The following is a 21821-nucleotide window of genomic DNA, read 5'->3' on the forward strand; positions in this document are numbered from 1 at the left end:
AGGTAGAAGAGAGGGTGATGGAGAAGGCAGTTTAGCAGTTGCACAAATTGATAAAACTGAGTAACAGGTCGCAAATGCTTGTGTCAGAAATATAGCTTATTAGCACAGTTGAAAAGCAGAAATATAGCTCCAAGAATTAACTTCCTGAACCTTTGGTAGGTGTGTAAAAGCGAAGGTAACTTCAAGAGAAATGTGTTTGTGTTAGTTTATCACAGCTGGGCAATGTGGAAGTCATTTTCCCAAGGTTTGTGTTTAGCTCAGTTGTACAGCTTGCTGAAAACACTTTTGTGCAACTACCCTTGCCCTCATTTCTCTTACAGAGGAGAGATTAGTTTTGACTGAAAATAAGTTTTCAAAGTGTCTTTCTTTGAGGCAATCGGCCCGGGAGAGAGTCCCAAATTAGCACCCCACTGGTAGAAGCGGTTGCAGGGTGAATTCCTTTCTGGCTGGCCTAGCAGCATCCACCTAGCAAAAAACAACTGGGACAAATGCTGCTGTTCCTTAGCGAGCAGTAAGTTGACCTGGCAGTGGGAATACGGTATTGTTCATCAGCACATAAGAAACTGCAAGAGAGTATGAGAAAATGGGATAAGTGAAGAATAATGGTTAATATAATTAGTACAGAAAAAAAAATGCCCTGGAATCTCGACAAATTGAGCTGTCAGAGGCTGGAGAGCAAGGAGTGCTTGAGATGATTTGTTTTCAGAATTTGAATGAAGACCTTGATATTCTGTACAGCAGTGGAAATTAAGTAGTAATGACTGTAGAAACAGGAGCAAGATCAATGGTTTGAAGTTTACTAATTGTCATTTGAAGCTAATTATGCCAGTGTTAGCTTTGGGAGACTGTTCTGTCCATTAGCTATTGAAAATAAGATAGTGACCATTTGTTTCCACCGAGCTGCTCATCCTGCATACAGTACAGTTTGGCAGTGGGTGCTAAAAAGCCAAGGTTCATTTGAACAATTTTGAAGGTTATATGACTGAAATTTTGTCCCTTCTCATGTTCCCTCCATCTGCAGAAGATACTGGTTTTGTCGCTCTTGAACATAGGGATGCCATAAGACATGTCCCGCACTAGAAGAGCCTCTCAGCCCTGTGAAAATGAAAGAATCTGAAGTGATTTCCACATCATAGGATTTAGTTCTGTGCTTTGGTTGAGACTAATCAGTTGCAAGTTATTTACCTGCTGCAAAGATGATCCTTACAGAAAGACTTTTAGCAACCAAATATTGCTCATATCCTTTGCAGTATTCAAAAGGATTATAGCAAGACAGTTGTGTGCACTCTAAGGTTGATGATCCAACATTTATTGAAGGATAGGTTACAGGAAATAGATAAAGGCAGGAAAATAACGTTATGACCAAGTTACTTCAGGCATCGTAACAAAGCAAGGATTTCCTTCACGGGTATCCACCTTAGATCTCAGATACCAGATTTAACATTTAAATTTTAGGGAATCAAGTTTCTCAGTCCAGTTCTTCTTGATCATTTTAGGCTTGAAACTCAACAAAGAAAACAAGGTACAGATTGTCTGTATGCAGAGCACTGCATATTAAAAACTGAAAAAAGGTTCAATTGAAAAGTTGTGTAAGCTTGCCTACTTTAGAAGCCTGGCATTAGGCAACAGCCATACTCTCCATCCTCAACTCTGACTTTGCTTGTTTGAATTTTTGTCAACCTGCAAATGGTTTTGCACCAATTGCAATGATAAATTCAGGAAAGGAAAGAATATTCTTTCTCATACAAAAGATATTTTAAGGGTGCTGAGACCTGCTAGACATCAGTACTGTGAAGGCTGAGCTTCAAATTACAAGTTTCTTTAAATTGCACAGGAGTTTTAAAAACCAAAGATGTTGAAATCATGCTAAATTTATGTAGCTACTCAGTAGATATATAAACACTTAACTTTGCAAAAGCAGATTGTTCAATGCGATTTAAACCTGAGAAAAATTAATGCCTTAAGTTAAGTGTTTTTTCCTTTGAATGTCCTTTATTTTTTCTTGTATTTTGTCTTGGTCAGCTTGAATGGTCACTCTAACATCAGTATATCCATGCACAGACATCCTCGTTCCTGGCGAAGAGGTCTCTTGTGAGGGAAGAAGCTTGCCCAGTGCCTGGCTTTCCGTATCCAGGTTGGAAAGTGTTACATGTCACATCATCTTTCATCCCTAAAGCAACATGCAAGTTGGATACTGCTCAAGTTCTTTTCCTGCACCATTTGCAGTCCACTTAATAATGAAAAAAAAATTGCCCCATTTCTGTAAGATATTAAAAAAAACAGGGCAACAACTTCATTTAAAATCACTGACATTTACAAGTTTTCAGAAGAAATAACCTAGAAACTCATTAGTTTGGACAAGCTATCAGGCAGGGGGTGATACCGACCTTGGTGGTCAATCTGAGTTGTCTCCCTGCTCTGAACAAAAAAAACCCTGCAGTTGTGAAGAAAACTGTGTTTTTACTATAGAGTTCATTTCTCATATTTGTTCCCATGTTTAACTGTTTTATTTCACAAACCAAAACAGAACATGAAAGATAGAGTGAGGACAAGACTTCCACGTGGACAGCTCTTTAATGAAAAAGGTGTGTGGACTTCCCTTCAACCTACCGAGCCTACAAGAACCGCTTCTTACAAATGTTTTTTTTCTGCAGCAGGCTTTCAAGGGATTTCAAATGAATCTATAAAACAGGGCAGAAGCACTTCTAGAAGCCAGTAGAGATTGCCATGATAGCTGGTACTGTGCTTTTAGATGACAAGGCTTCTTTTAAGTTTGGAGCAGTTAAGAAAAGCAAGGCAAGTTATTGATGTGTACCGCCTCCAAGTTGCTATCGAAATTCTAATCTAAATAGTGCTGGTGTTATAGCAACATTTCTCAATTTCAAATTAGTCTCACTTCTCCAAGTACAAGATATCTCTCTGTTATCTGTAGCCTAACACTGAGGCATTTTCCAAGTTATCATTATTATCTCCTCCTTTTCTGCAGAAGCATCCATGTCTTTTTGAAAATGCACTGCAGTTGTCTTCCATAGTACTATGTCTGCATGCTCCATTTCCCTATGCTATCAAATAAAGTTCTCATCTCATTATGTGGTGAGTTCCATCAGCTTTTGAAACTTCCGCCTTTGCCTCTTCATTAGTGTTTCTACTGTTTAAGTAGCAGTTAAATTTTTAGTATCTGATAGCAGATGGTCTGAACTACCTATCACATATGGAAAATATTGCCAGTGTCCTTGAAAATATTTTCCACATACTTCCACTGTGAGACCCTTCACATTCTGACATGCCCTTACAAGCTTAAAACAGTACTGCTGCCACCCGCCAACACATACATTTCACAGATACTCCTGTTAAGCACCTGCAAGGAGAGGTTTAGTACAATTAAGTCAAAAACTACATATGGTCAGTGTTTGATGGTCACTACACTAAAGCTTTCCTGCTCATATGCTCATGTTTGTCAAGTCTTAAGCAAAGAACCATGCAGTTTTTTAATAACCTGCAGACCATCTTGTGTGTTTTTGCATGTCATTTACTGAAAATGTTAACCCTCCTGATTTTATTTATAACTGAACCACAGTTTTTCTAATTCTCACCATTTCAGTGATGTGCTAGCTCTATAAAAATCCAGCTCCCACTTCTGCTGCATGGCATGTACTGGCTTGCCAATGTCAAGTATAATTTCTATTATGTGTAGAAATTACATCAAATGTCTGATGTTTTATAGACTACTGTTGGTCTATAAGCCATCTGTTGACTAACCTCAGCCTAATAAAGTGTTTATTTTTATTTTTTTTCAAGCTAGGCACTCATAATTCTATGTTTATTGTACAATTATTAGCATCTGAACCTCAGCTGCATCTCAGACAAGTTATTCCATTGCCTTCTCTATCCAAATTTTTAGTAATGCTTGTTCTCTCTGTAAGGAAGTATGCATACACATAAATGGACACACACACACACACACACACTCACACATACTTCAGGTTTCTCACCACTAGCATTAACATTTAGGCCACATTGAACTGTCAAAGGGTATATTCCTATTTGCCCAAGATTTCCTAGACAGAAATGCATTCAGTGCTTCTGAGACTTTCCAAAATAATTGAACTTACTGTGCCTGTTTAAAAACAACGTGCATATTCATTATGAGATCACAGCCTAGATGGATCATGTCCAGAAATCCTAACAGTAGGATAATGCAGGCTAAAGACTCCCCTTTAAAAAAGGCTGATTTACTCTGTCTTTTTAATCAGTTATTCTCAGGGTGGCATGACCTCTTGTTCTGCTTGTAAAGCAATTTTCCCTTAGACATTCTGCAGCATGCTCCTCTCTTCACAAATAGATCAATAGGTCAAATTCCATACTCTTGACCATTTAATATTTGTTGCCCACTGTTTTCATCCCTGAAGTTTCGAAGACTTTTGATTAGGGCATGCTGCCAGGTAATTAAAGACCTTTTCTTCTTCTGGTAAAAGAGAATGGTCACACTGCTTGTGTTCATCTTAAATATGTCTTTTGAGTCTTTCTTTAGCTTTAAGAGCATTTTAGAGAAAAACCTCAAAGACAAATTCAGCATTGTCCTCCTCTTGTTGAATTTTGCCTTCTAGTCTCTCACATGTTAATCCTTACAAGAAAAAATATCCTGTTTTGATCTTCATTAGTTTGAGTTACAAAACTGAGCTCCATTGATCTGAACCAACTGAAACAACCAAGAGTTAGCATGGCTGACTTTAAAGCTAAGAATGTAACATGCTTGTTGCTTAAATTTCAGAAAGCATCAGGAGCATATTTTCTTCTCAGACTTCCAAAATCTCACCTTCCTAGTGCTGGTTTTTTAAACTAAGTAACTGAACTGTGCAACCTACTTAGTGGATTGTGTCATGTCATTTTCATTCTTCTGAATGTACCATACTGTTGAAAGCCTCTATGTACAAAGTATACAAAGCCCTAAAGGAAAGCTTCTACATCAAGCCTGACATCCTCCATAGATCTTCCATTGCTTACTCCTGTTCAGGAGATTTTATAATCAGTAGAGTAAAAGATGGATACAACAAGATGGGCCCCATCAAGTTTATGTTACGAACACTATGAACAATATGTGTGTGTCATTGCTACTGAACAATATTGCAACATCATGACATTTTATGCATTCAAAGCATCAGTGGTATCTTATTTGATCATGATGTTGTACAGACAACTTGTGTCAGAACAACCTCTGCTCTACATGCCTAAAAGCACTAGTAGGTCCACAGAAAAAGTGTATTTATCTTTAACTATACACCACTGCTTTGTGTCATGGTGATGGAAGCTCAAAAAAATAGGTCACCAATTAAGCTAAACTATCACGCTAATGTTAGCCAAGAGATCAGCAAAACAGCCTTACACTATGTCACTTATTTATACCAAGCATTTTGACACACCCTATAGCACATCTATGGGAAAACTGTTCACTTGGTATCAAGGCAGTATTAAGTCCAGCTGACAATTATCCTTCTGCTGTAACAGTAATAGTCTGTTAATTGTACTGGCGTTGCCTATAATCAAAGTAGTGTGTGATAACAGCCATAGAGTAGCACACAAGAGCTATGCAGAAGATGATAGAATTTTAATTTATGAACTCAGACAAAATGAAAAGTCAATCAGAAGTGAAGCTTAACACAATAGGCATCCTGCTTCAAGAATTATCTCCCAGAAAAGGACTTTCAAATCACTTCTGGTGCTTGTTTTCTTGTATTTCACATACATTCATCAGCCAGCTGATTTAGAGTTGCCCAGATTGGAGAGCATTTTGGATGCCTATGTCTATACCATTTCTGTCAATCAGTATCTTGTAACAGGAATTGAGCTAGTTTGATTAATGCTTATGCAACAAACACACCAAAAATGCATAGTTCCTATTCTATACCCAGAACTGAATTGCAGTTTGAGTCATTTAAAAACTGACAATTTTTTGAAATATTTACGGTACTTTTGCACTTTCTAGTTTTTTGCTAGTTTTGATAGCAACCTATATAGCTAATAAGTATGTTGTTTTTATGACTTGAGTCTTCAAAGGTTGATGGTTTCCCCAAGAATGCACTCCATGCCTGTTGACTTAACTGCTTTGACAGGCCAATGGGAGTACAGGTTTGTCAGGTTTGTCAGCCAGGTGATATTTACAATTGGACCTTGAGGTACTCCAGGTCCATTTGTGTGAGAGTCCAATAAAGAGCCATTTTCAAGACATACAGTGTTTTCAGTCAGGGTATCAATAAAGACTGGTCTGATGCAGTTGATCAGACGTAGTTAGCTAGGTTGCATGAATACTCAGCCAGATCTCTCAGATCTGTTTCATTTGGAGAAAATGTATTTGCTCAGAAAAAGACTTTCCAAATTCCCAGGGAGACTTCTTGAGACACATGGCATGGTTTCTCCTCTCCCCTCAACCCTTTGGTAAAGTCACATTTTGCAATCTTATGATTTATCCCTTCCCTTGGTTTTATCAAATCAGTTACCCAAGCAGTGACTGGCTTTGTCGTCAGATTGGTCATTATAGTGTATTCTACATTTTCTGCAGATACTTCACTCTTGCCTATGGTCTCTATACATAGTATGTGATGTGTTCAGTTTATAAGTTAATGGTTTTGTTTAGAGAAGTCAACTTCTAGGTGAGAAATTATCATCCCTTAGTACCAGCTGGCCAACATTGTCATCCTAGCTGATTGTGCTATTGATTAGACAGTAGCTACAGACATTATTTCTGACATTGTTCAGTCTTAATGAATTCTGTGAGGATGCACAGCCATGAATTTTGAACCTTGCCTTCTACCAGGAGCTGCTACAATGGGAAAGAACTGACCAACGTAGAACAAAGTTTCCTGGTGTTTCCTTTATTCATAATTAGAAAGTCGAATTCCTTGCCATGCCTGCAAAGCCACTTGGCTTTCAGCAGCAAAGACACAGCAGCTGCAGCAGTCGTGTGGATAGAGGACAGTAAACAAATTGTTTTTAGGCTTCTTTGTTCCCTCCATTTTTTCAGTTAGAAGACAAATCCTCTTTTATTTTCCTTCATCCTTCTTGGTATATCCCTTTTTCTCCCCTGTATCACAGTAAGCTAATTGAGCAAAATGTAACTGTTTGCCAACATTTTGCTTCTCAAACGCATGCTTTCTTCTCTTTTCTATTTAGCAGTTAATTTCACAGGCAGTCCCAGTTTTCTGTTCTTAATTGAATAGGCTACTTGGAGTGGAACCTTTGGGCACAACAAAGGTAAATTTTTGATATTCATCCTGAAAGGTATCCAGCACATACAGCTATTGACATATTAACTCCAGTTAGAGACAGTTGCTTCACAAGACATTTAGCAATTGGCAGACCATTCAGAGCCCACAGCACTGTCTCTTGGTGTTCCACATTCCCTCCAGGGTCTCAGCTGCTGTTTCTAAAGACAGACATGTAGAAGGGGTTCAGCTCCAAGGCTTTCTAGTGAAGAAACTTTCCTGTTAACTACTTATATCTAGCAGAAGTATTTCCTGCATGAGACCTATCAGCTATATTGGCCCAGGTTTCCCCTAGACTTAGACACTTGTCCAGTAGGTGTAGACATTTACACAACAAAAGCTGGGCCTTCCATGGGAACTACAGCAGCTCATGTGAAGACTTGTTATTGTATCATGCAGTGAAGATTAGGACCAAATTGTGTCCTCTAGCCAAATACCAAACTTTAGTTCCTTCAATGCACTTCAGAGATTGCATGACAAACAACCATTTCTTTAAAAAAGCAACTTTTCTATGCTTGGGTATTTCAGCTAGCATGTTGCTTCAAGCTCCATATGCTCATGTAAAGCACCATTTTACGTAGGCTTCGATTGTTGGGTTCAGCCATGAATCAATACCACTGCTCACTCCTATTGCTACCAGCCCCTACTTTTTGTCAGAAAACAACACTTGCTGCAATAAGTATTGCATTTTGTAACTATACTTGCATTACAGTCTTGTTTCTTGTGTAGAATTTGTTCATTTTGAATTATTGTCTTTTTCTGCTGTTGACTACACTAACTTCTAAGCTTGTGTAATAATCAAAGCCATGTCTAACAACAACATGATGTAAAAAAAATTTTACATAGTCTAGAAAGCCTATAACAATAGATTGAACAAAATAGAAATGGAGAAGGAAGGAGCTGTTCTTCTTGAAAAAACAGAGTTTAGTAGAAGAGCTTCTCTGGAAAATGTTGACTTGGTTAGTTATGCTAACTGCAATATTACTTTCTATGCTGCTCAGAGGATTTATTATCTGAGTCCTATATATAATTGCATCCACCTTCAGTTACCTCAAGGAAGTAACAACTGTTTGGTCATTGGATTAACTCTTGTTTACCCTACACCTTTTTAACATTTGCATTCATATCATTCTTAACATTTACAAAATTCTCAGTTTACATCACCTGTTACTACACCTTTTCAGTCAAACTGCAGAGCTAAATCAAGTTCTAAGTTAGACTTATACCTTTTACATATTTTAAAAGATGATCTTCAATTCCTTATTAAGAATCCTTTTCCTCTTCTCATCAATTTTTTTTCTGTTTTTCTTATATTGGAAAATTTTGCTGTATTGCTATGCAACAGGAGAGAAGCTAATCCAGTCAGCAATCTGGGGGTGATACTAGCTTTCTTGCAGTTTTAGTTCACCTAAAAGTAATAATTTCTGATTTAACTGATTGTTCTTTTTAGTAGGCATAAATATTAAAAGCCTTGCATAGGTCTGACAAAGCTAGCATACCACGAAATATATTTTCTTTCTTACAAATAAAGATAATGTTAGGCTATAATAAGCTAGAATTGCAAGACTTGTAGGAAAAGATCCACTGCAATGCTATTTTCACCAGTAAGTACCACTCAGTGATTAACTAGAGCCTAGATTAACTCACATGATAAAATCACAGTACAAAGTACTTTAGTTACCTTATTCATTAATTCCTTTTTTTTTGTAATCTATTGCCTTACCTTTTGTCATATTTCACAGCATGCAAGGACCTAAGCATGTGGCTTTATCTTTCTGAGGTGAAAAAGATTTGTATTTCCAGTCATTTCACTACGTACTAACATCAATTATAAAAATACTCACAAGCTCTTAAATTATATGCATCACTGTGGGTTTCATTCTTCACTGTTATATCTTTTGCTGTATTTGACAAATGTAATTAGTATTTAACACAGACTTTCTGATTTAAATCTGTTATATATAGCATTCGAAGATGAAAATACTTATACTAACTTTTCAAGACATCTAATGGGCTTAAAGTTTTCCCTAAATCCTTCACACAGTAACAAGCACAATAGTGAAGGATTTAAAATAATTTTGTATGCCTGTTAATAAAAACAAACCTTTGTATATCAGGTGTTTTACAGAAATGTGTTCCTTATTTTTTAACTGAAGTGAGAGTAATCAAGTCTTTGCTCCTTTTATGCCAGTTCTTTTATGCCAGATTTAAGCCATCAGTTCTCTCCAATTGTGATTACTTTGGCAGGATTAAAATCTAGTTTCCACCTTTTTCATGCATAATGAAATAAATTAACTCCTTCATCATTCATTCATGAAGCACATTCATTCCTTGTTATATATTTAGAAACATTTTGTTTCCTATTGATTCATCAGCCATATTTTTATTTCTAAATGATATTCTGAAAATAGTTATATCCTATTAATATTTTCAAGTATCTAAGATTATTAATTTTGCTGCATATCTAAGATTTTTAGGTTATTTTAAACTAGGTAATGAACTATTCAGTGAAAAACTGAATATCAAAAACATTCCAAATAGTAACATTTCTCTTGTATTAATATTGAGGTTTTCTGAACAAAGTTGGTTAAAACACCATGAACAAACAAACCAAAACAAAACAACCCCCAAAAGTATTACCAGTGGAGGTAATATGGTGGCAACTGAAGCTGGAGACCAGAAGTGGAGATGCAGAACTGTTTCAGAAGGCTGTCAGCAATCTTTTCATAACAAACTTAGTGAATGAGTTGAAAAACTGAGTGGGGAAGGAGGCAGGGAGAAAGAAAAGTTTGCTGTGCTAGGATAAGCATAAAACTAACTGATATTCATACTTTCCCTAAAATTAACAGTTACAAATGGCAGGCTGACTTTCATATAAAATTGTAAGTGGTATGACTACAATGGAAGATTTCTTCTCTACCCACTAAACACAATTCATGTGCCATAAAGACTGAAGATACTATCCTGTTTCAGAGAGTAACAAATACCAAATATTGCAGAAAAAGAAATGAATATTTTTTTCCAATATTGAAAGTTTCTTTCTGGCCTTGTACTGCTGTCATAAATCCTAAAACACAAGGATTACTAGCATATATATGCATTGTGACCATTGTACCTGTAGGTGATAGTTAGGAAGTTAATTGGAAAACTAAATAGGGAAAGGTGGTATCTTCTGTTAGATGAGCTGGTATAACTGGAAAAGCCAGACAAGATTTTAGACACACATGTTCATCAAATCAGATGAAGTAGTTCTGTATGCCTTCCTTTTCTCTTTCCCAGCAACACTAGCTGGTTTAAAAAAGACTTCTGTCTCACTAGACATTTTGTTTCACTTGAATCCTTAGAACACCATGGCTACAAAAATCCTGTTTTAAAATGTTATGAGGTTCATAAATTGTTTCTTTTGATCAGTTTTGAGTATATGGATTTTTAGCTAAATAGATGCTTCTTTTCCCTTTTGCATTAGAAAAAACAGTAGAGGACTGAATCCCTCTAAATCTCTCCATTCTGCTTACTGAATTATGCTTCTTTGTGTATTAAATCGTCTTAATCATTTACATGTATTCTCTTGTTTGTTTTTAATGCTTAAAATATTTTGTTCATCTTCTCTAGGCTCTGTTGTTCCATTATCTTTTTTTTTCAGATGGCATACTAAAAACTGAACATATTTCACAGTTCATCTCAAGCTGAGGGTTTGCTGTGTATTTATGTAATTGTCATATAAGTTCCAGTACCAGTATTATATAAGTTGGTGATGTAATCTTACTTTAGTCTAAACTGAGTTGTGGTCAATCTGTCTAAAAAGATCACGTAACATAAATACATTTATTGCACCTTAATAGTATCCTTATCTTATAGTGCACAAAAATAGGGATTTATTACATTAAGCTTGGTGGGAGGATAAAGGTTTCTATAGTTTCATAAGTTGATATTTTTTAGTTCTGATGTGATAATACTGACAAAATAAAAAAGTTTAGAAATACCAAATAAAAAAGAGAGCATTAATATGATTAGAAGCATAAAACAATTCCATAAACATAAGAAGTTTAGGAAAGGGTTAGACAAATAAGTATGAGAAGTGAAATAAGTTTAGTTCTTCCTGCCTCGGGGTAGTGTTCTAAATTAGATGACCTCTTAAGGTACTTTTCAGGCCTATAATTTTATGGTTTGAAATGCATCTTTAAAATGTTTAAACCTCCCTGCACTTCCACTAATCTAAGTAATTTATGAATATTTACATTTAACTAGTTGCCCTCTTTCAAATGAAAATAAGTTGAATAGATAACATTTGTTCTACCATAGTGCCTTTCTTTCTTCATATCAAATTCCCACACAAAGAAAGTTGAACCGTGACTCCTATTATCTTTTCTTGCCTCTTTCTCTGCTTACCTTTTTCCGATTGTTCTTTATGGTGTGACTTGTTTCTTTTCTCCTTCTAAGGAATTTATCTAAGAATTTTTTTCACATGGAAAATAATACTGCATGCATTAACATGTCAATTTAAACTGCTTTTTTATATCAGTATGATTCCTTTTGTAATACTGGAATATTTTCTTCATTTTATCCTATATTGCTTTGAAAGGAGTTTTAATTAAAGCAAAAAGGCTTCTTTTATTCTAAGACAATCATAGCCATGCAAAGATTGATACCGTTTTAATGGCTACATGTTGATTTAACAATATCACTATAAAATGTACAGTGATATAGCTGTTCCTATAGAAACAGTCAAAAATTCCAATGTAGACAGGACATGTCTATGTAATATGTTTATTTAAATCAGCTGGCTTCAGCGAGTTAGATATACGTGAGAACCAAAAAGTGAAATTCTTACCTTCTTCTGGTATATGACTGTATCTGTTTTCATGAATTTTAAATAAATAAATATCTCTGTAGACCACTGTAGGTGTATTCTTCTGTTGCAAAGAAAAAGCCTCTAGATTTGTTATGAGAAACAGTAAGACCCCAACAAGATGTTAAAATGAAGCTTTGAAAAATCAAGCTTTAGCCATACACAAACCTAGATAGCATACATTTACATGCTTTCTAAGTCCATAACTAATTTTAATGCTCTTCTAAATCTGTTCCACTATCAGCTGTGCTGTTTATTTTTCTGTGTTATTGTTTGAATAATTGGGGACAGGCTGTTTTCTATCAACTGTGCATATGCCACTGGACAAAGTTACCTCTGCCTAAAACCTGTGATGCAAGAAGCCTTCCAAGTTGGATGCACACTTTCCAGCCAAAAATATGTCTGTGTTAATCATGTATCTTTGTCCTCGAGTCCATGACTTTTCAATCTTTTTAAAGTGAAGGACTATTTTTCCCTTTTTAAAAAAATCCATGGATGAGCCTATGAAGATACATTACTGATCTTCACTTACAACCAAATTACATTAGCTTGAACCTCAGATGCCAGTTTTGTACTTCTTTTTTGTCCCATTTTCTTGCCTGCTTGCCAGAGAATGTATGTATAGTCTGCTTAGATTTGTAGGGGGGTTGTTGCTTTTTTTTCAGACTGCCTTCTGATGTCTTGTGATCTGCTCACTGCAGTTTGAGAACCACAAATCTGCAAGCACTCTTTTCTTTGGTAGAGAACCGAAACTGAGCATGGCTGAGTTGTGTGTGGTCAAGGAGTTGAGGAGACAACAGGTCAGGAACCATTAGAGGGGCTTCATGGATGCCTTTGCCTTTTTCCAGTGAGCTGTCATATTTGAGAGCAGGCCCAGAAAAGATGTCTAAAGAGGTCTAAAAATAATCTGTCCTGAAGCAACAATGTATATGATTGGACTGAAAAGATTTCCTCCCTTTGCTGCCCCTTCTTTAGGTCACAGGAGAACCACATAAGAGGTGATCTTGCTCAGCAGTTACCATTCATATTTGAACAGGTTTTGCATCACTGTTATCAGATGTTAGAATCTACTCCTTGGTGACTTTTTAACTAATGATATCTGAATTATAATAGAGCTAGATGACATCTGATAAGGCATAGATCAAATGGACATGTAAAAGTGCCAGGCAGGCAAAGCCAATTTATACCTGCTAATAAAAGATCCCAGAGATGGATCTTGCACTTTTAGCTATTTTTTATTGGCACCATTGAGACCTTGCCTTATAACACATAAATCAATACTTTCTCTTGTGGCCAGAAGAAACGCACTGCCAGTTTAAGAATAAAGAATAAGGACTTCCTAACATTAGTTTTATGTTGGTGTAATGTCATGAAGCAGCTGATGACAACAGGGAGCAGCAGGTGCTCAGTCCCTTGCAACACCAAATGGAAACATTATGGCAAACAAGTTCACATTCCCCTCGTGCTGCAGGAGTGCTCTCTCTCAGCAGCTACCAAGCCAACCTGCATTGCATGGTGAGGACAGTGCCAAAACAAATACCTGTCTCCTTTTTACAGACCTTGTGATTCACAGCAATGCACATCAGGAAATAAAATACAGCGAGGCAAAAATGGAAAGTCAATGTCAAGCCCTACAGTCAATTGGTTTGATAGTAGGAATCTGACCAGCTGCTGGGTTTCCCTGCTAGAGAAACCATCTTTCTGCAAATGATCTACTTCAGGCCTTTTACTAGGCGTAGGATGCTTTACGTTTCCCACTTGCTCTCCCATAGTGTTCAGTGCTCGGGCAGGTCAGGATCATGATGTGGCCTAACCCCTTGCCTTCTACAAGTTCAGGGCTTGCAGGAGGGCGCTGCCATGTGGCAGCATTCCCAGGCAGCTGGAGCACATGACAGAGGACGTGCCTGGGCAGGTGCTGCCAAGATTAGATGTGCACTTGAAAGAAACCATAAGCATTACTTGTTCATACCTGGCAGAGGAAAAGGAGAAAGAAGGGTGAACTGCACAGCCATGTGTCCATACTCCTCTACACTCCCAAAATGAGTTAGTCTCACCATTTTAAGTTAGAGCCCAGTCTCAGGAAGCCTTGAGCGTCTCCAGCTCTCATTATCTTCTGGCATGTGAGTCAAATTATGTAGCAGGGTGAGTGGTACTGCTTCACTTTTTATTAAGAATTAATAGTAGGATGCTCCAATGTTTCCTAAGTTTAATGACTGGACCACAAGTGACAATTTGAATTGCAGATGGTGATGGTTCCTTCCTCTCTGATTTGGCTTTGATAGTTCCTTTGATGTAGAAGAACTGTGAGCTTAATTTGCATAACATTACTCTCACTCCTATCAGTCTGTTGATGAGCAATCTTTATTAAATTTTTCACCATTTTGGGATTATTTACATACTTCCTGATTTTATAATGAAATCCTGTTTTACTACACAGGGAATCTACTGATGAACATCTGGTACCTTATGAGTTTTTTACTCTGAGCATGGTATTTAAAATTTTGCTCCTGTTACAAATTATTCCACTCCACCAGAAATGACTATCATTCTTAATTGACATGCAGTATCTTGTCAGGGAAACGGCAACTGCATAGGATAAAACAAGTAGCAGGATAATTATTAACAAGTTCAGTAAGTTTTTTTGCCTTTTATGAATATGAACATATGGAATATTTTCAAAATAAAAACATGAAAATAAATATGTTTGTGTTTTTACATAGTCTCTTCTTAGTTATAATGTTCACTTCTATTCTAACTCCAGCTTCCTCTGTTTCTTTTCTGCAGCAGAATGTCTTCTGCAAAAACATATCTCCTTACTGCTGAGAAAAAAAGTGAAGGTCTGTTTTCACAAATACTTTGAACAAAAAGAAGATCCAATCTTCGGCCAGAAAATAGATTAGCATTTTTGAAGCTCTGTTAAACTTTGCGAAATGCACGCTTACCCTTCCTATTTTCATAAACTGATTTTATACTGTTACGCTTTTTAACATTTTCATTGAGAATACCATGCATGGATAGCACTCACTTTCCACACATTTTTCTCTTCTTCTGTAGCATTTTGTACTTTGTTTGTAGACAGCACAAGGAAAAAGAGGAAAAAATTCCAGCTATGCAAACATGAGAAAGATTTTCTTCAAAATTTAGCTTTTAGAATCAGTTCAGGAAATGGAGTCTAACTTGTTGTCCAAAGAAACCAAAAATCCTAGGAGTTGTTTTAATCTGATTTGCAGAGCTCCACCATCCCCTGAGCATACTGCTGGGATTGGAAAGAGGGAAATTACTAGTGCAGGACCAAGGTCTAATACTGGTAAAATTTTGAGGCTTCCACTGGAAGTATTCTCTCATTCCTATGAGAGAATATTACTTGTGTGATGTGCAGCCTGTTCAAAATACATACCCAAGAAAAAGATCTTATTCAGCTACAGATATACACATGCATTAAAACAAAAATTCTGGGCAACAGCATGAAGGAGTTGTACTTTTTTTTTTTTTTAAGGAAAGACAATATTATAGACAACTCAACTTTCAAAGAATTATTTTACTAACAGAAACTTTTGTAACCTTTTATTTCACAGCTTGCCAGCTTGCCCATCCTTTAACTCAGAGTATCCTGATACATGTGAAAGTCTGAAAAGTGCCCATTACTAATGAGGTTCTTGCTGTAAATAATGTATTAAATTCACTGTGAAATTTTAAATATCTGCTTTTTTCCATTTTAAATAACAGTCTCTTAAAGAATAATCTACTGAATAATGCAAAGTATTACAGGAAATCATTATGCAGGGTTAAATCAAACATCAAAGAATCACATCACTACCTTGTTACTAATATGTCTTTTTTTGTAATCTGTAGAACATGTCCATGTACAAGAGAAAAACAATTTATCTGAATTTCTAAAGGGTACAATCATTTAGCCTATGTGATTTAATTTGATTGGAAATTTCTCTGCTTTTGCCTCTTCCAAAGTAACCACTAATTTATAATTTCAGTGATAATGTGTAGTAAAACATTAATATTTCAAATCATTTTTACATATCTAAAAAACAGGTTCTGTAATTAAAAATAAGGCACTATTTGTAAAACTGTAATATATTTTAAAATGCATTGCCTTTTAGATTATGCTTTTCCTTCTTTAAAAAAAAGAACACTAGGAGTTTTAAAAGAGTACGTGAGGAGAATCACTTTTTATTTGATGAATCAAGTTTATAATAAAATTGCTCCAAAGACCAAACATAAAATATTTGAGATGGTAGAAGGCAGGATATTAATGTATTGATATAATCTGGATAATAATACAGTATGTTCCTGAACTTAGAGGTTTTCAGAAACTTTGAGAACTAAGATGACTATGTTTTTCATTTATCAAAAAGTTATGAAGTACATTTTATGGCTTAAAAGGTGTACTTAAAAAGAGGTGACATATATTCACATGTGCACTTGTTACTGCAAAACTCCTCTCCTTCTGCAATGCCCTGGTGAAGCTGCAGAGTGCATCCATAAAGATCCACTCTCTCCCTCAGAAAATTTCCTCTACACAGATGTAATTGGTCATGTAGGACTCATGTAGCAGCTTCATGCTTCACAATGCAGGAGGCAATGATATAATATGAATAAAAAAATGTAAGACTGCAATATATAAATTTCGTGGCTGTCCTCAGATGCCAGAAGAGCCCGTGAGGCAGTGGGCAGCTTGAGTTGGTGGCTACATTGATACAACAAATAAGGAAGCAAAAAGTTCCTTAAGTCACCTTTGCCCTCTTCTTCCGCCCTCAGGCCAAGCACAAGTCAGGCCAAATTAGTTGACGCCACATGTTCACATCAGGGCTGAGTTACTTTTATACTTACCATGTTCCAAAAACACTCCTCTTTTCACTGTTCTCAAGGGTTAACTTAATAATACAAAAAAACATTAAAAGCTACTAAAAAGTCTGGAGCAGGAAGTAAGCTAGCTTACAGCTCTTTGTTTTCCCATGCTGCCAGTGTAATGAATTGTCATTTTCAACAAGATGGCCAAAGCCAGTTTAGAATTTCACTTTTTCTTTCTTTCTTTTTTTTTAAGTATAATTAAGACTTAATATATGGGTCCTGAAAGCATGAACCCTCATCGTGGGAAGAGGAGGAGACAGAAGACATTCATTGCTGATGCACTCATGGAGAGAAGATGCTCCTTTGAAAACATCATCCATCTTGGATGATCAATGGGGGACAGAGTTAAACACCCATTCTTCGTCGCCTGGTTACAAAATTTCCTTTAATGTCTGTGAGGATAGAAATCTGGCTTTTTACTTTACAAGAAAACCCATAACTTCTTTCATGCTTCCCAGCTCCCTTGCTCTACCTGCCACTTAAGCTTGTGTATAGGAAGGACTTTTATCCCTTTCCTCATGTGTCTTATTCACCCTCTTATGGCTGTACTTTACCTTTGTGCTTTCTATGTGCATTTCGTACTTTCAAGTCCATCTAAGTGTTCAGGTTGCTTTGCTGAAAAGCTAAATGGTTTTTAAAAATATATATGTCGTATTGAAATATATTCTTCCATAACCTAATTGCACTGATCATTCCACATACTGTGCCAAGTCTCTGATCACTGTGTAAATTTGAATTCAAGACAATAGTTGAGGAAAACTGCTTAATTATTTTTATACAGCAGACTTTATTTTTATGTAGATTTTTCTGGGTATGAATGAAATACATGATAATAAAGAAAACTATCCTGATAGTACCTGGACCTTTAACAGCCTTGAATAAATACAGCTTGTACTGTATTTGTCTTCAACTCTATGTTAATACACGCAAGCCTGAGCTGAGAAAGAAAGCTGTAAGAGGGTAATTTTTGAAAGAAGTATCTTAACTTCCAGTCATGCAAATACTTAATTGTTCACAAGATATTTTAAATTATATTTAAAAATTCACCAGCTAAATTCATACTCTTTGTACTGAAAAGACTTGTTCCTTTATTCAGCAGAGTTTTATACTATATAGGAAAGCAGGGTCTGCACAGTACTTGAAAGTTAGGATTTTGTTTTACAAAATATTATGTGCCTCTGGGACAGGAAGAAAGCCTGCACAACAGGTTTCTGCACCTTTGCTGACTGGTTCAGACAAATTTACTTGTTATGACCAGTTTTGCTTGGTCTTCCTGAGGGGAGACAAAGGAGAATGGGGTGTCATAATGCTGCCTCACTTTTTCCCAGTAAATGTCTTTGATTTGTAGTTATTTCAACAGATTCTTTTTACATTGTGAACCCCCCCAATCAATTTCTGCAATTTTGTAGACCTTATGTAATGTAAGCCTACCTACTTATCCTTGGAGTAGGTACCGACAGATGTTCAGATCTTCCTGGCAAAGGATCCTATTGGTCTCACCCACACTGGATGCACATACATGGTCTCCTGGATGTCCGCAGCCAGACCCATCTGGCAGGATGGCGTGGTGCCCATCCGCAGGCTTGTTTGATATGTTCACTGCAATACAGATACAAAGCAACCATGGGTGTAGGGCAGGCATTCTATACACCATAGTGAACAATATCTATTATACAGGAAATAACACCTCTGGGCTATTAGCACCATATGTTTATGTAGCATATATATGTTATGTAGATACATGTCGTGGGATATGTGGATACAAAAGACACAAGTCAAAATATTTGCACCTGGAAGCCTGACATTATACTGCTATATATATGTATATATGTATATATAGGTCATGGAAAGACTGCCAAGGCTTGTCCACACTTCGGACTATTACCCACTGCTGCTCTTCCATGTGGGCACTAATGACACCAAGGGCAAACTGGAGACCATCAAGCAGGATTTCAGAGCTCTGGGGATGGTGGTCACGGGTCTGGGAGCCCAGGTCATCTCCTCAATCCTGCCAGTGAGGGGGATGGATGAGAGGAGGAGGAGATGGACTTTCTAAATTAACGACTGGCTGCACCACTGGTGTTGGCAACAGGGTTTTGGTTTCTATGACCATGGGACCCTGTTTGAAGATCAACAACTGCTGGGGAGAGATGGGATCCACCTCACTAAGTGGGGCATGCGTGTCTTTGCCAACAGGTTGGCCAACCTGGTAAGGAGGTCTTTAAACTAGGAAAGACAGGGGAAGGGGAGAGTTATAGTGACAGGGTAGCTGGCAAAAGACAGCTCAAGTCAGGATGCCTCCAGCAGGTGAATGCAGCCAGGGAAGTACGCATGGGATGTGGCTACGGAGGATCCTCTTGTATCCCTCCTGGGAAACCTGCATGCTCAATCACCTCTCTGAAATGCCTGTACACCAATGCACGCAGCATGGGGAATAAACAGGAAGAACTAGAGATGTGTGCGGTCGCAGGGCCATGATCTCATTGCCATTACAGAGACATGGTGAGGTAGCTCACATGACTGGAGTGCTGTCATGGATGGCTACCTGCTTTTTCGGAAAGACAGGCCAGGAAAGCGAGGTGGTGGAGTTGCTCTTTATGTGAGAGAGCAACTGGAATGTATTGAGCTGTGCCTAGGGGTGGATGGAGAGCGAGTCAAGAGCTTATGGGTAAGGATCAAAGGGCAGGCTAGCATGAGTGACACTGTTGTGGGTGTTTACTAAAGGCCACCTGATCAGGAAGAGGAAGTCGATGAGGCCTTCTACAGACAGCTGGAAGTAGCCTCACGATCCCAGGCCCTGGTTCTCATGGGGGACTTCAACCACCCCGATATCTGCTGGAAAGACAACACAGCTAGGCACAAACAGTCACAGAGGTTCCTGCAGAGCATTGGTGACAACTTCTTGACACAGGTGGTGGAGGAGCCAACAAGGAGAGGTGTGCTGCTGGACCTCGTACTAACAAACAAAGAAGGACTGGTTGAAGATGTGAAGGTCGGGGGCAGCCTTGGCTGCAGTGACCATGAGATGGTGGAGTTCAGGATCCTGCGAGGAGGAGGCAGGGCACTGAGTAGGATCGCAACCCTGGACTTCAGGAGAGCAAACTTTGGCCTCTTCAGGGACCTACTTGGAGGAATCCCATGGGTGAGGGCCCTAGAAGGAAGGGGGGTTCAAGAGAGCTGGTTAATATTCAAACATCACTTCCTCCAGGCTCAAGAGCGGTGCATCCCTATGAGTAGGAAGTCAAGCAAAGGAGGCAGGAGACCTGCATGGATGAGCAAGGAGCTCCTGGCAAAACTCAACCAGAAGAAGGAAGTCTACAGAAAGTGGAAAGGGGGACAGGCCACTTGGGAGGAACATAGGAACGTTGTCAGAGTATGCAGGGATGTGACGAGGAAGGCTAAGGCTCGTTTGGAATTAAATCTGGCAAGGGATGTCAAGGACAGCAAGAAGGGCTTCTTCAAATACATCAGTAGCAAGAGGAAGACTAGGGAAAATGCGGGCCCATTGCTGAATGGGGTGGGTGCCCTGGTGACAAAGGATGCAGAGAAGGCAGAGTTCCTGAATGCCTTCTTTGCTTCAGTCTTTACTGTTCAGGCCAGCCCTCAGGAACCCCAGACCCTGGAGACAAGAGAGAAAGTCTGGAGAAAGGAAGACTTTCCCTTGGTCGAGGAGGATCGGGTTAGAGATCATTTAAGCAAACCTGACACCCACAAATCCATGGGCCCCAATGCGATGCACCCACGAGTGCTGAGGGAGCTGGCGGACGTTATTGCTAAGCCAGTCTCCATCATCTCTGAAAGGTCATGGAGAACGGGAGAGGTGCCTGAAGACTGGAAGAAAGCCAGTGTCACCCCAGTCTTCAAAAAGGGCAAGAAGGAGGACCCAGGAAACTACAGGCCAGTCAGCCTCACCTCCATCCCTGGAAAGGTGATGGAGCAGCTCATGCTGGAGGCCATCTCCAAGCATGCGGAGGAAAAGAAGGTGATCAGGAGTAGTCAGCATGGCTTCACCAAGGGGAAATCATGCCTAACCAATCTGATAGCCTTCTCTGATGGAATGACTGGCTGGGTAGATGAGGGGAGAGCAGTGGATGTTGTCTGCCTTGACTTCAGCAAGGCTTTTGACACCGTCTCCCATAACATCCTCATAGACAAGCTCAGGAAGTGTGGGCTAGATGAGTGGACAGTGAGGTGGACTGAGACCTGGCTGAGTGGCAGAGCTCGGAGAGTTGTGATCAGTGGCGCAGAGTCTAGTTGGAAGCCTGTAGCTAGCGGTGTCCCCCAGGGGTCAGTCCTGGGTCCAGTCTTGTTCAACTTCTTCATCAGTGACCTGGATGAAGGCACAGAGTGCACCCTCAGCAAGTTTGCTGACGATACAAAACTGGGAGGAGTGGCCGATACACCAGAGGGCTGTGCTGCCATTCAGAGAGACTGGGACAGGCTGGAGAGGTGGGCGGAGAGGAACCTCATGAAGTTCAACAAAGGCAAGGGCAGGGTCCTGCACCTAGGAAGGAGTAACCCCATGCACCAGTACAGGTTGGGGGTTGACCTGCTGGAAAGCAGCTCTGTGGAGAAGGACCTGGGAGTGGACGTGAAGTTAAGCATGAGGCAGCAATGTGCCCTTGTGGCCAAGAAGGCCAATGGTCTCCTGGGGTGCATCAGGAAGAGTGTTGCCAGCAGGTCGAGGGAGGTGATTCTCCCCCTCTACTCAGCCCTGCTGAGGCCACATCTGGAGTACTGCGTCCAGTGCTGGGCTCCCCAGTACAAGAGGGATGTGGCACTACTGGAGCAAGTCCAGCAAAGGGCTACTAAGATGATTAGGGGACTGCAGCATCTCTCTTATGCGG

The 21821-nt window shown here is 38.7% G+C and overlaps 1 long non-coding RNA gene across 2 annotated transcripts in view; it reads right to left on the minus strand.

Moving 5' to 3' along the window:
* Nucleotides 1–1335: 1335 nt before the first annotated feature.
* LOC106492824 (uncharacterized) overlaps nucleotides 1336–21821 on the minus strand; it is a 40721-nt gene continuing 20235 nt past the window's right edge. The window contains exons 3-4 of one of the 2 annotated variants that reach the window (XR_001294055.2): nucleotides 18406–18573; nucleotides 1336–2170 (exon numbers count right to left, since the gene is read on the minus strand). This is a non-coding gene — a long non-coding RNA (uncharacterized lncRNA). Of the gene's footprint in view, nucleotides 2171–14614; nucleotides 14695–18405; nucleotides 18574–21821 lie in introns of those variants that run through there. The other variant, XR_010883378.1, reaches the window with a different exon arrangement.

Source organism: Apteryx mantelli, chromosome 2 (genome assembly GCF_036417845.1).
Source record: "Apteryx mantelli isolate bAptMan1 chromosome 2, bAptMan1.hap1, whole genome shotgun sequence".
Taxonomy (NCBI): domain Eukaryota; kingdom Metazoa; phylum Chordata; class Aves; order Apterygiformes; family Apterygidae; genus Apteryx; species Apteryx mantelli.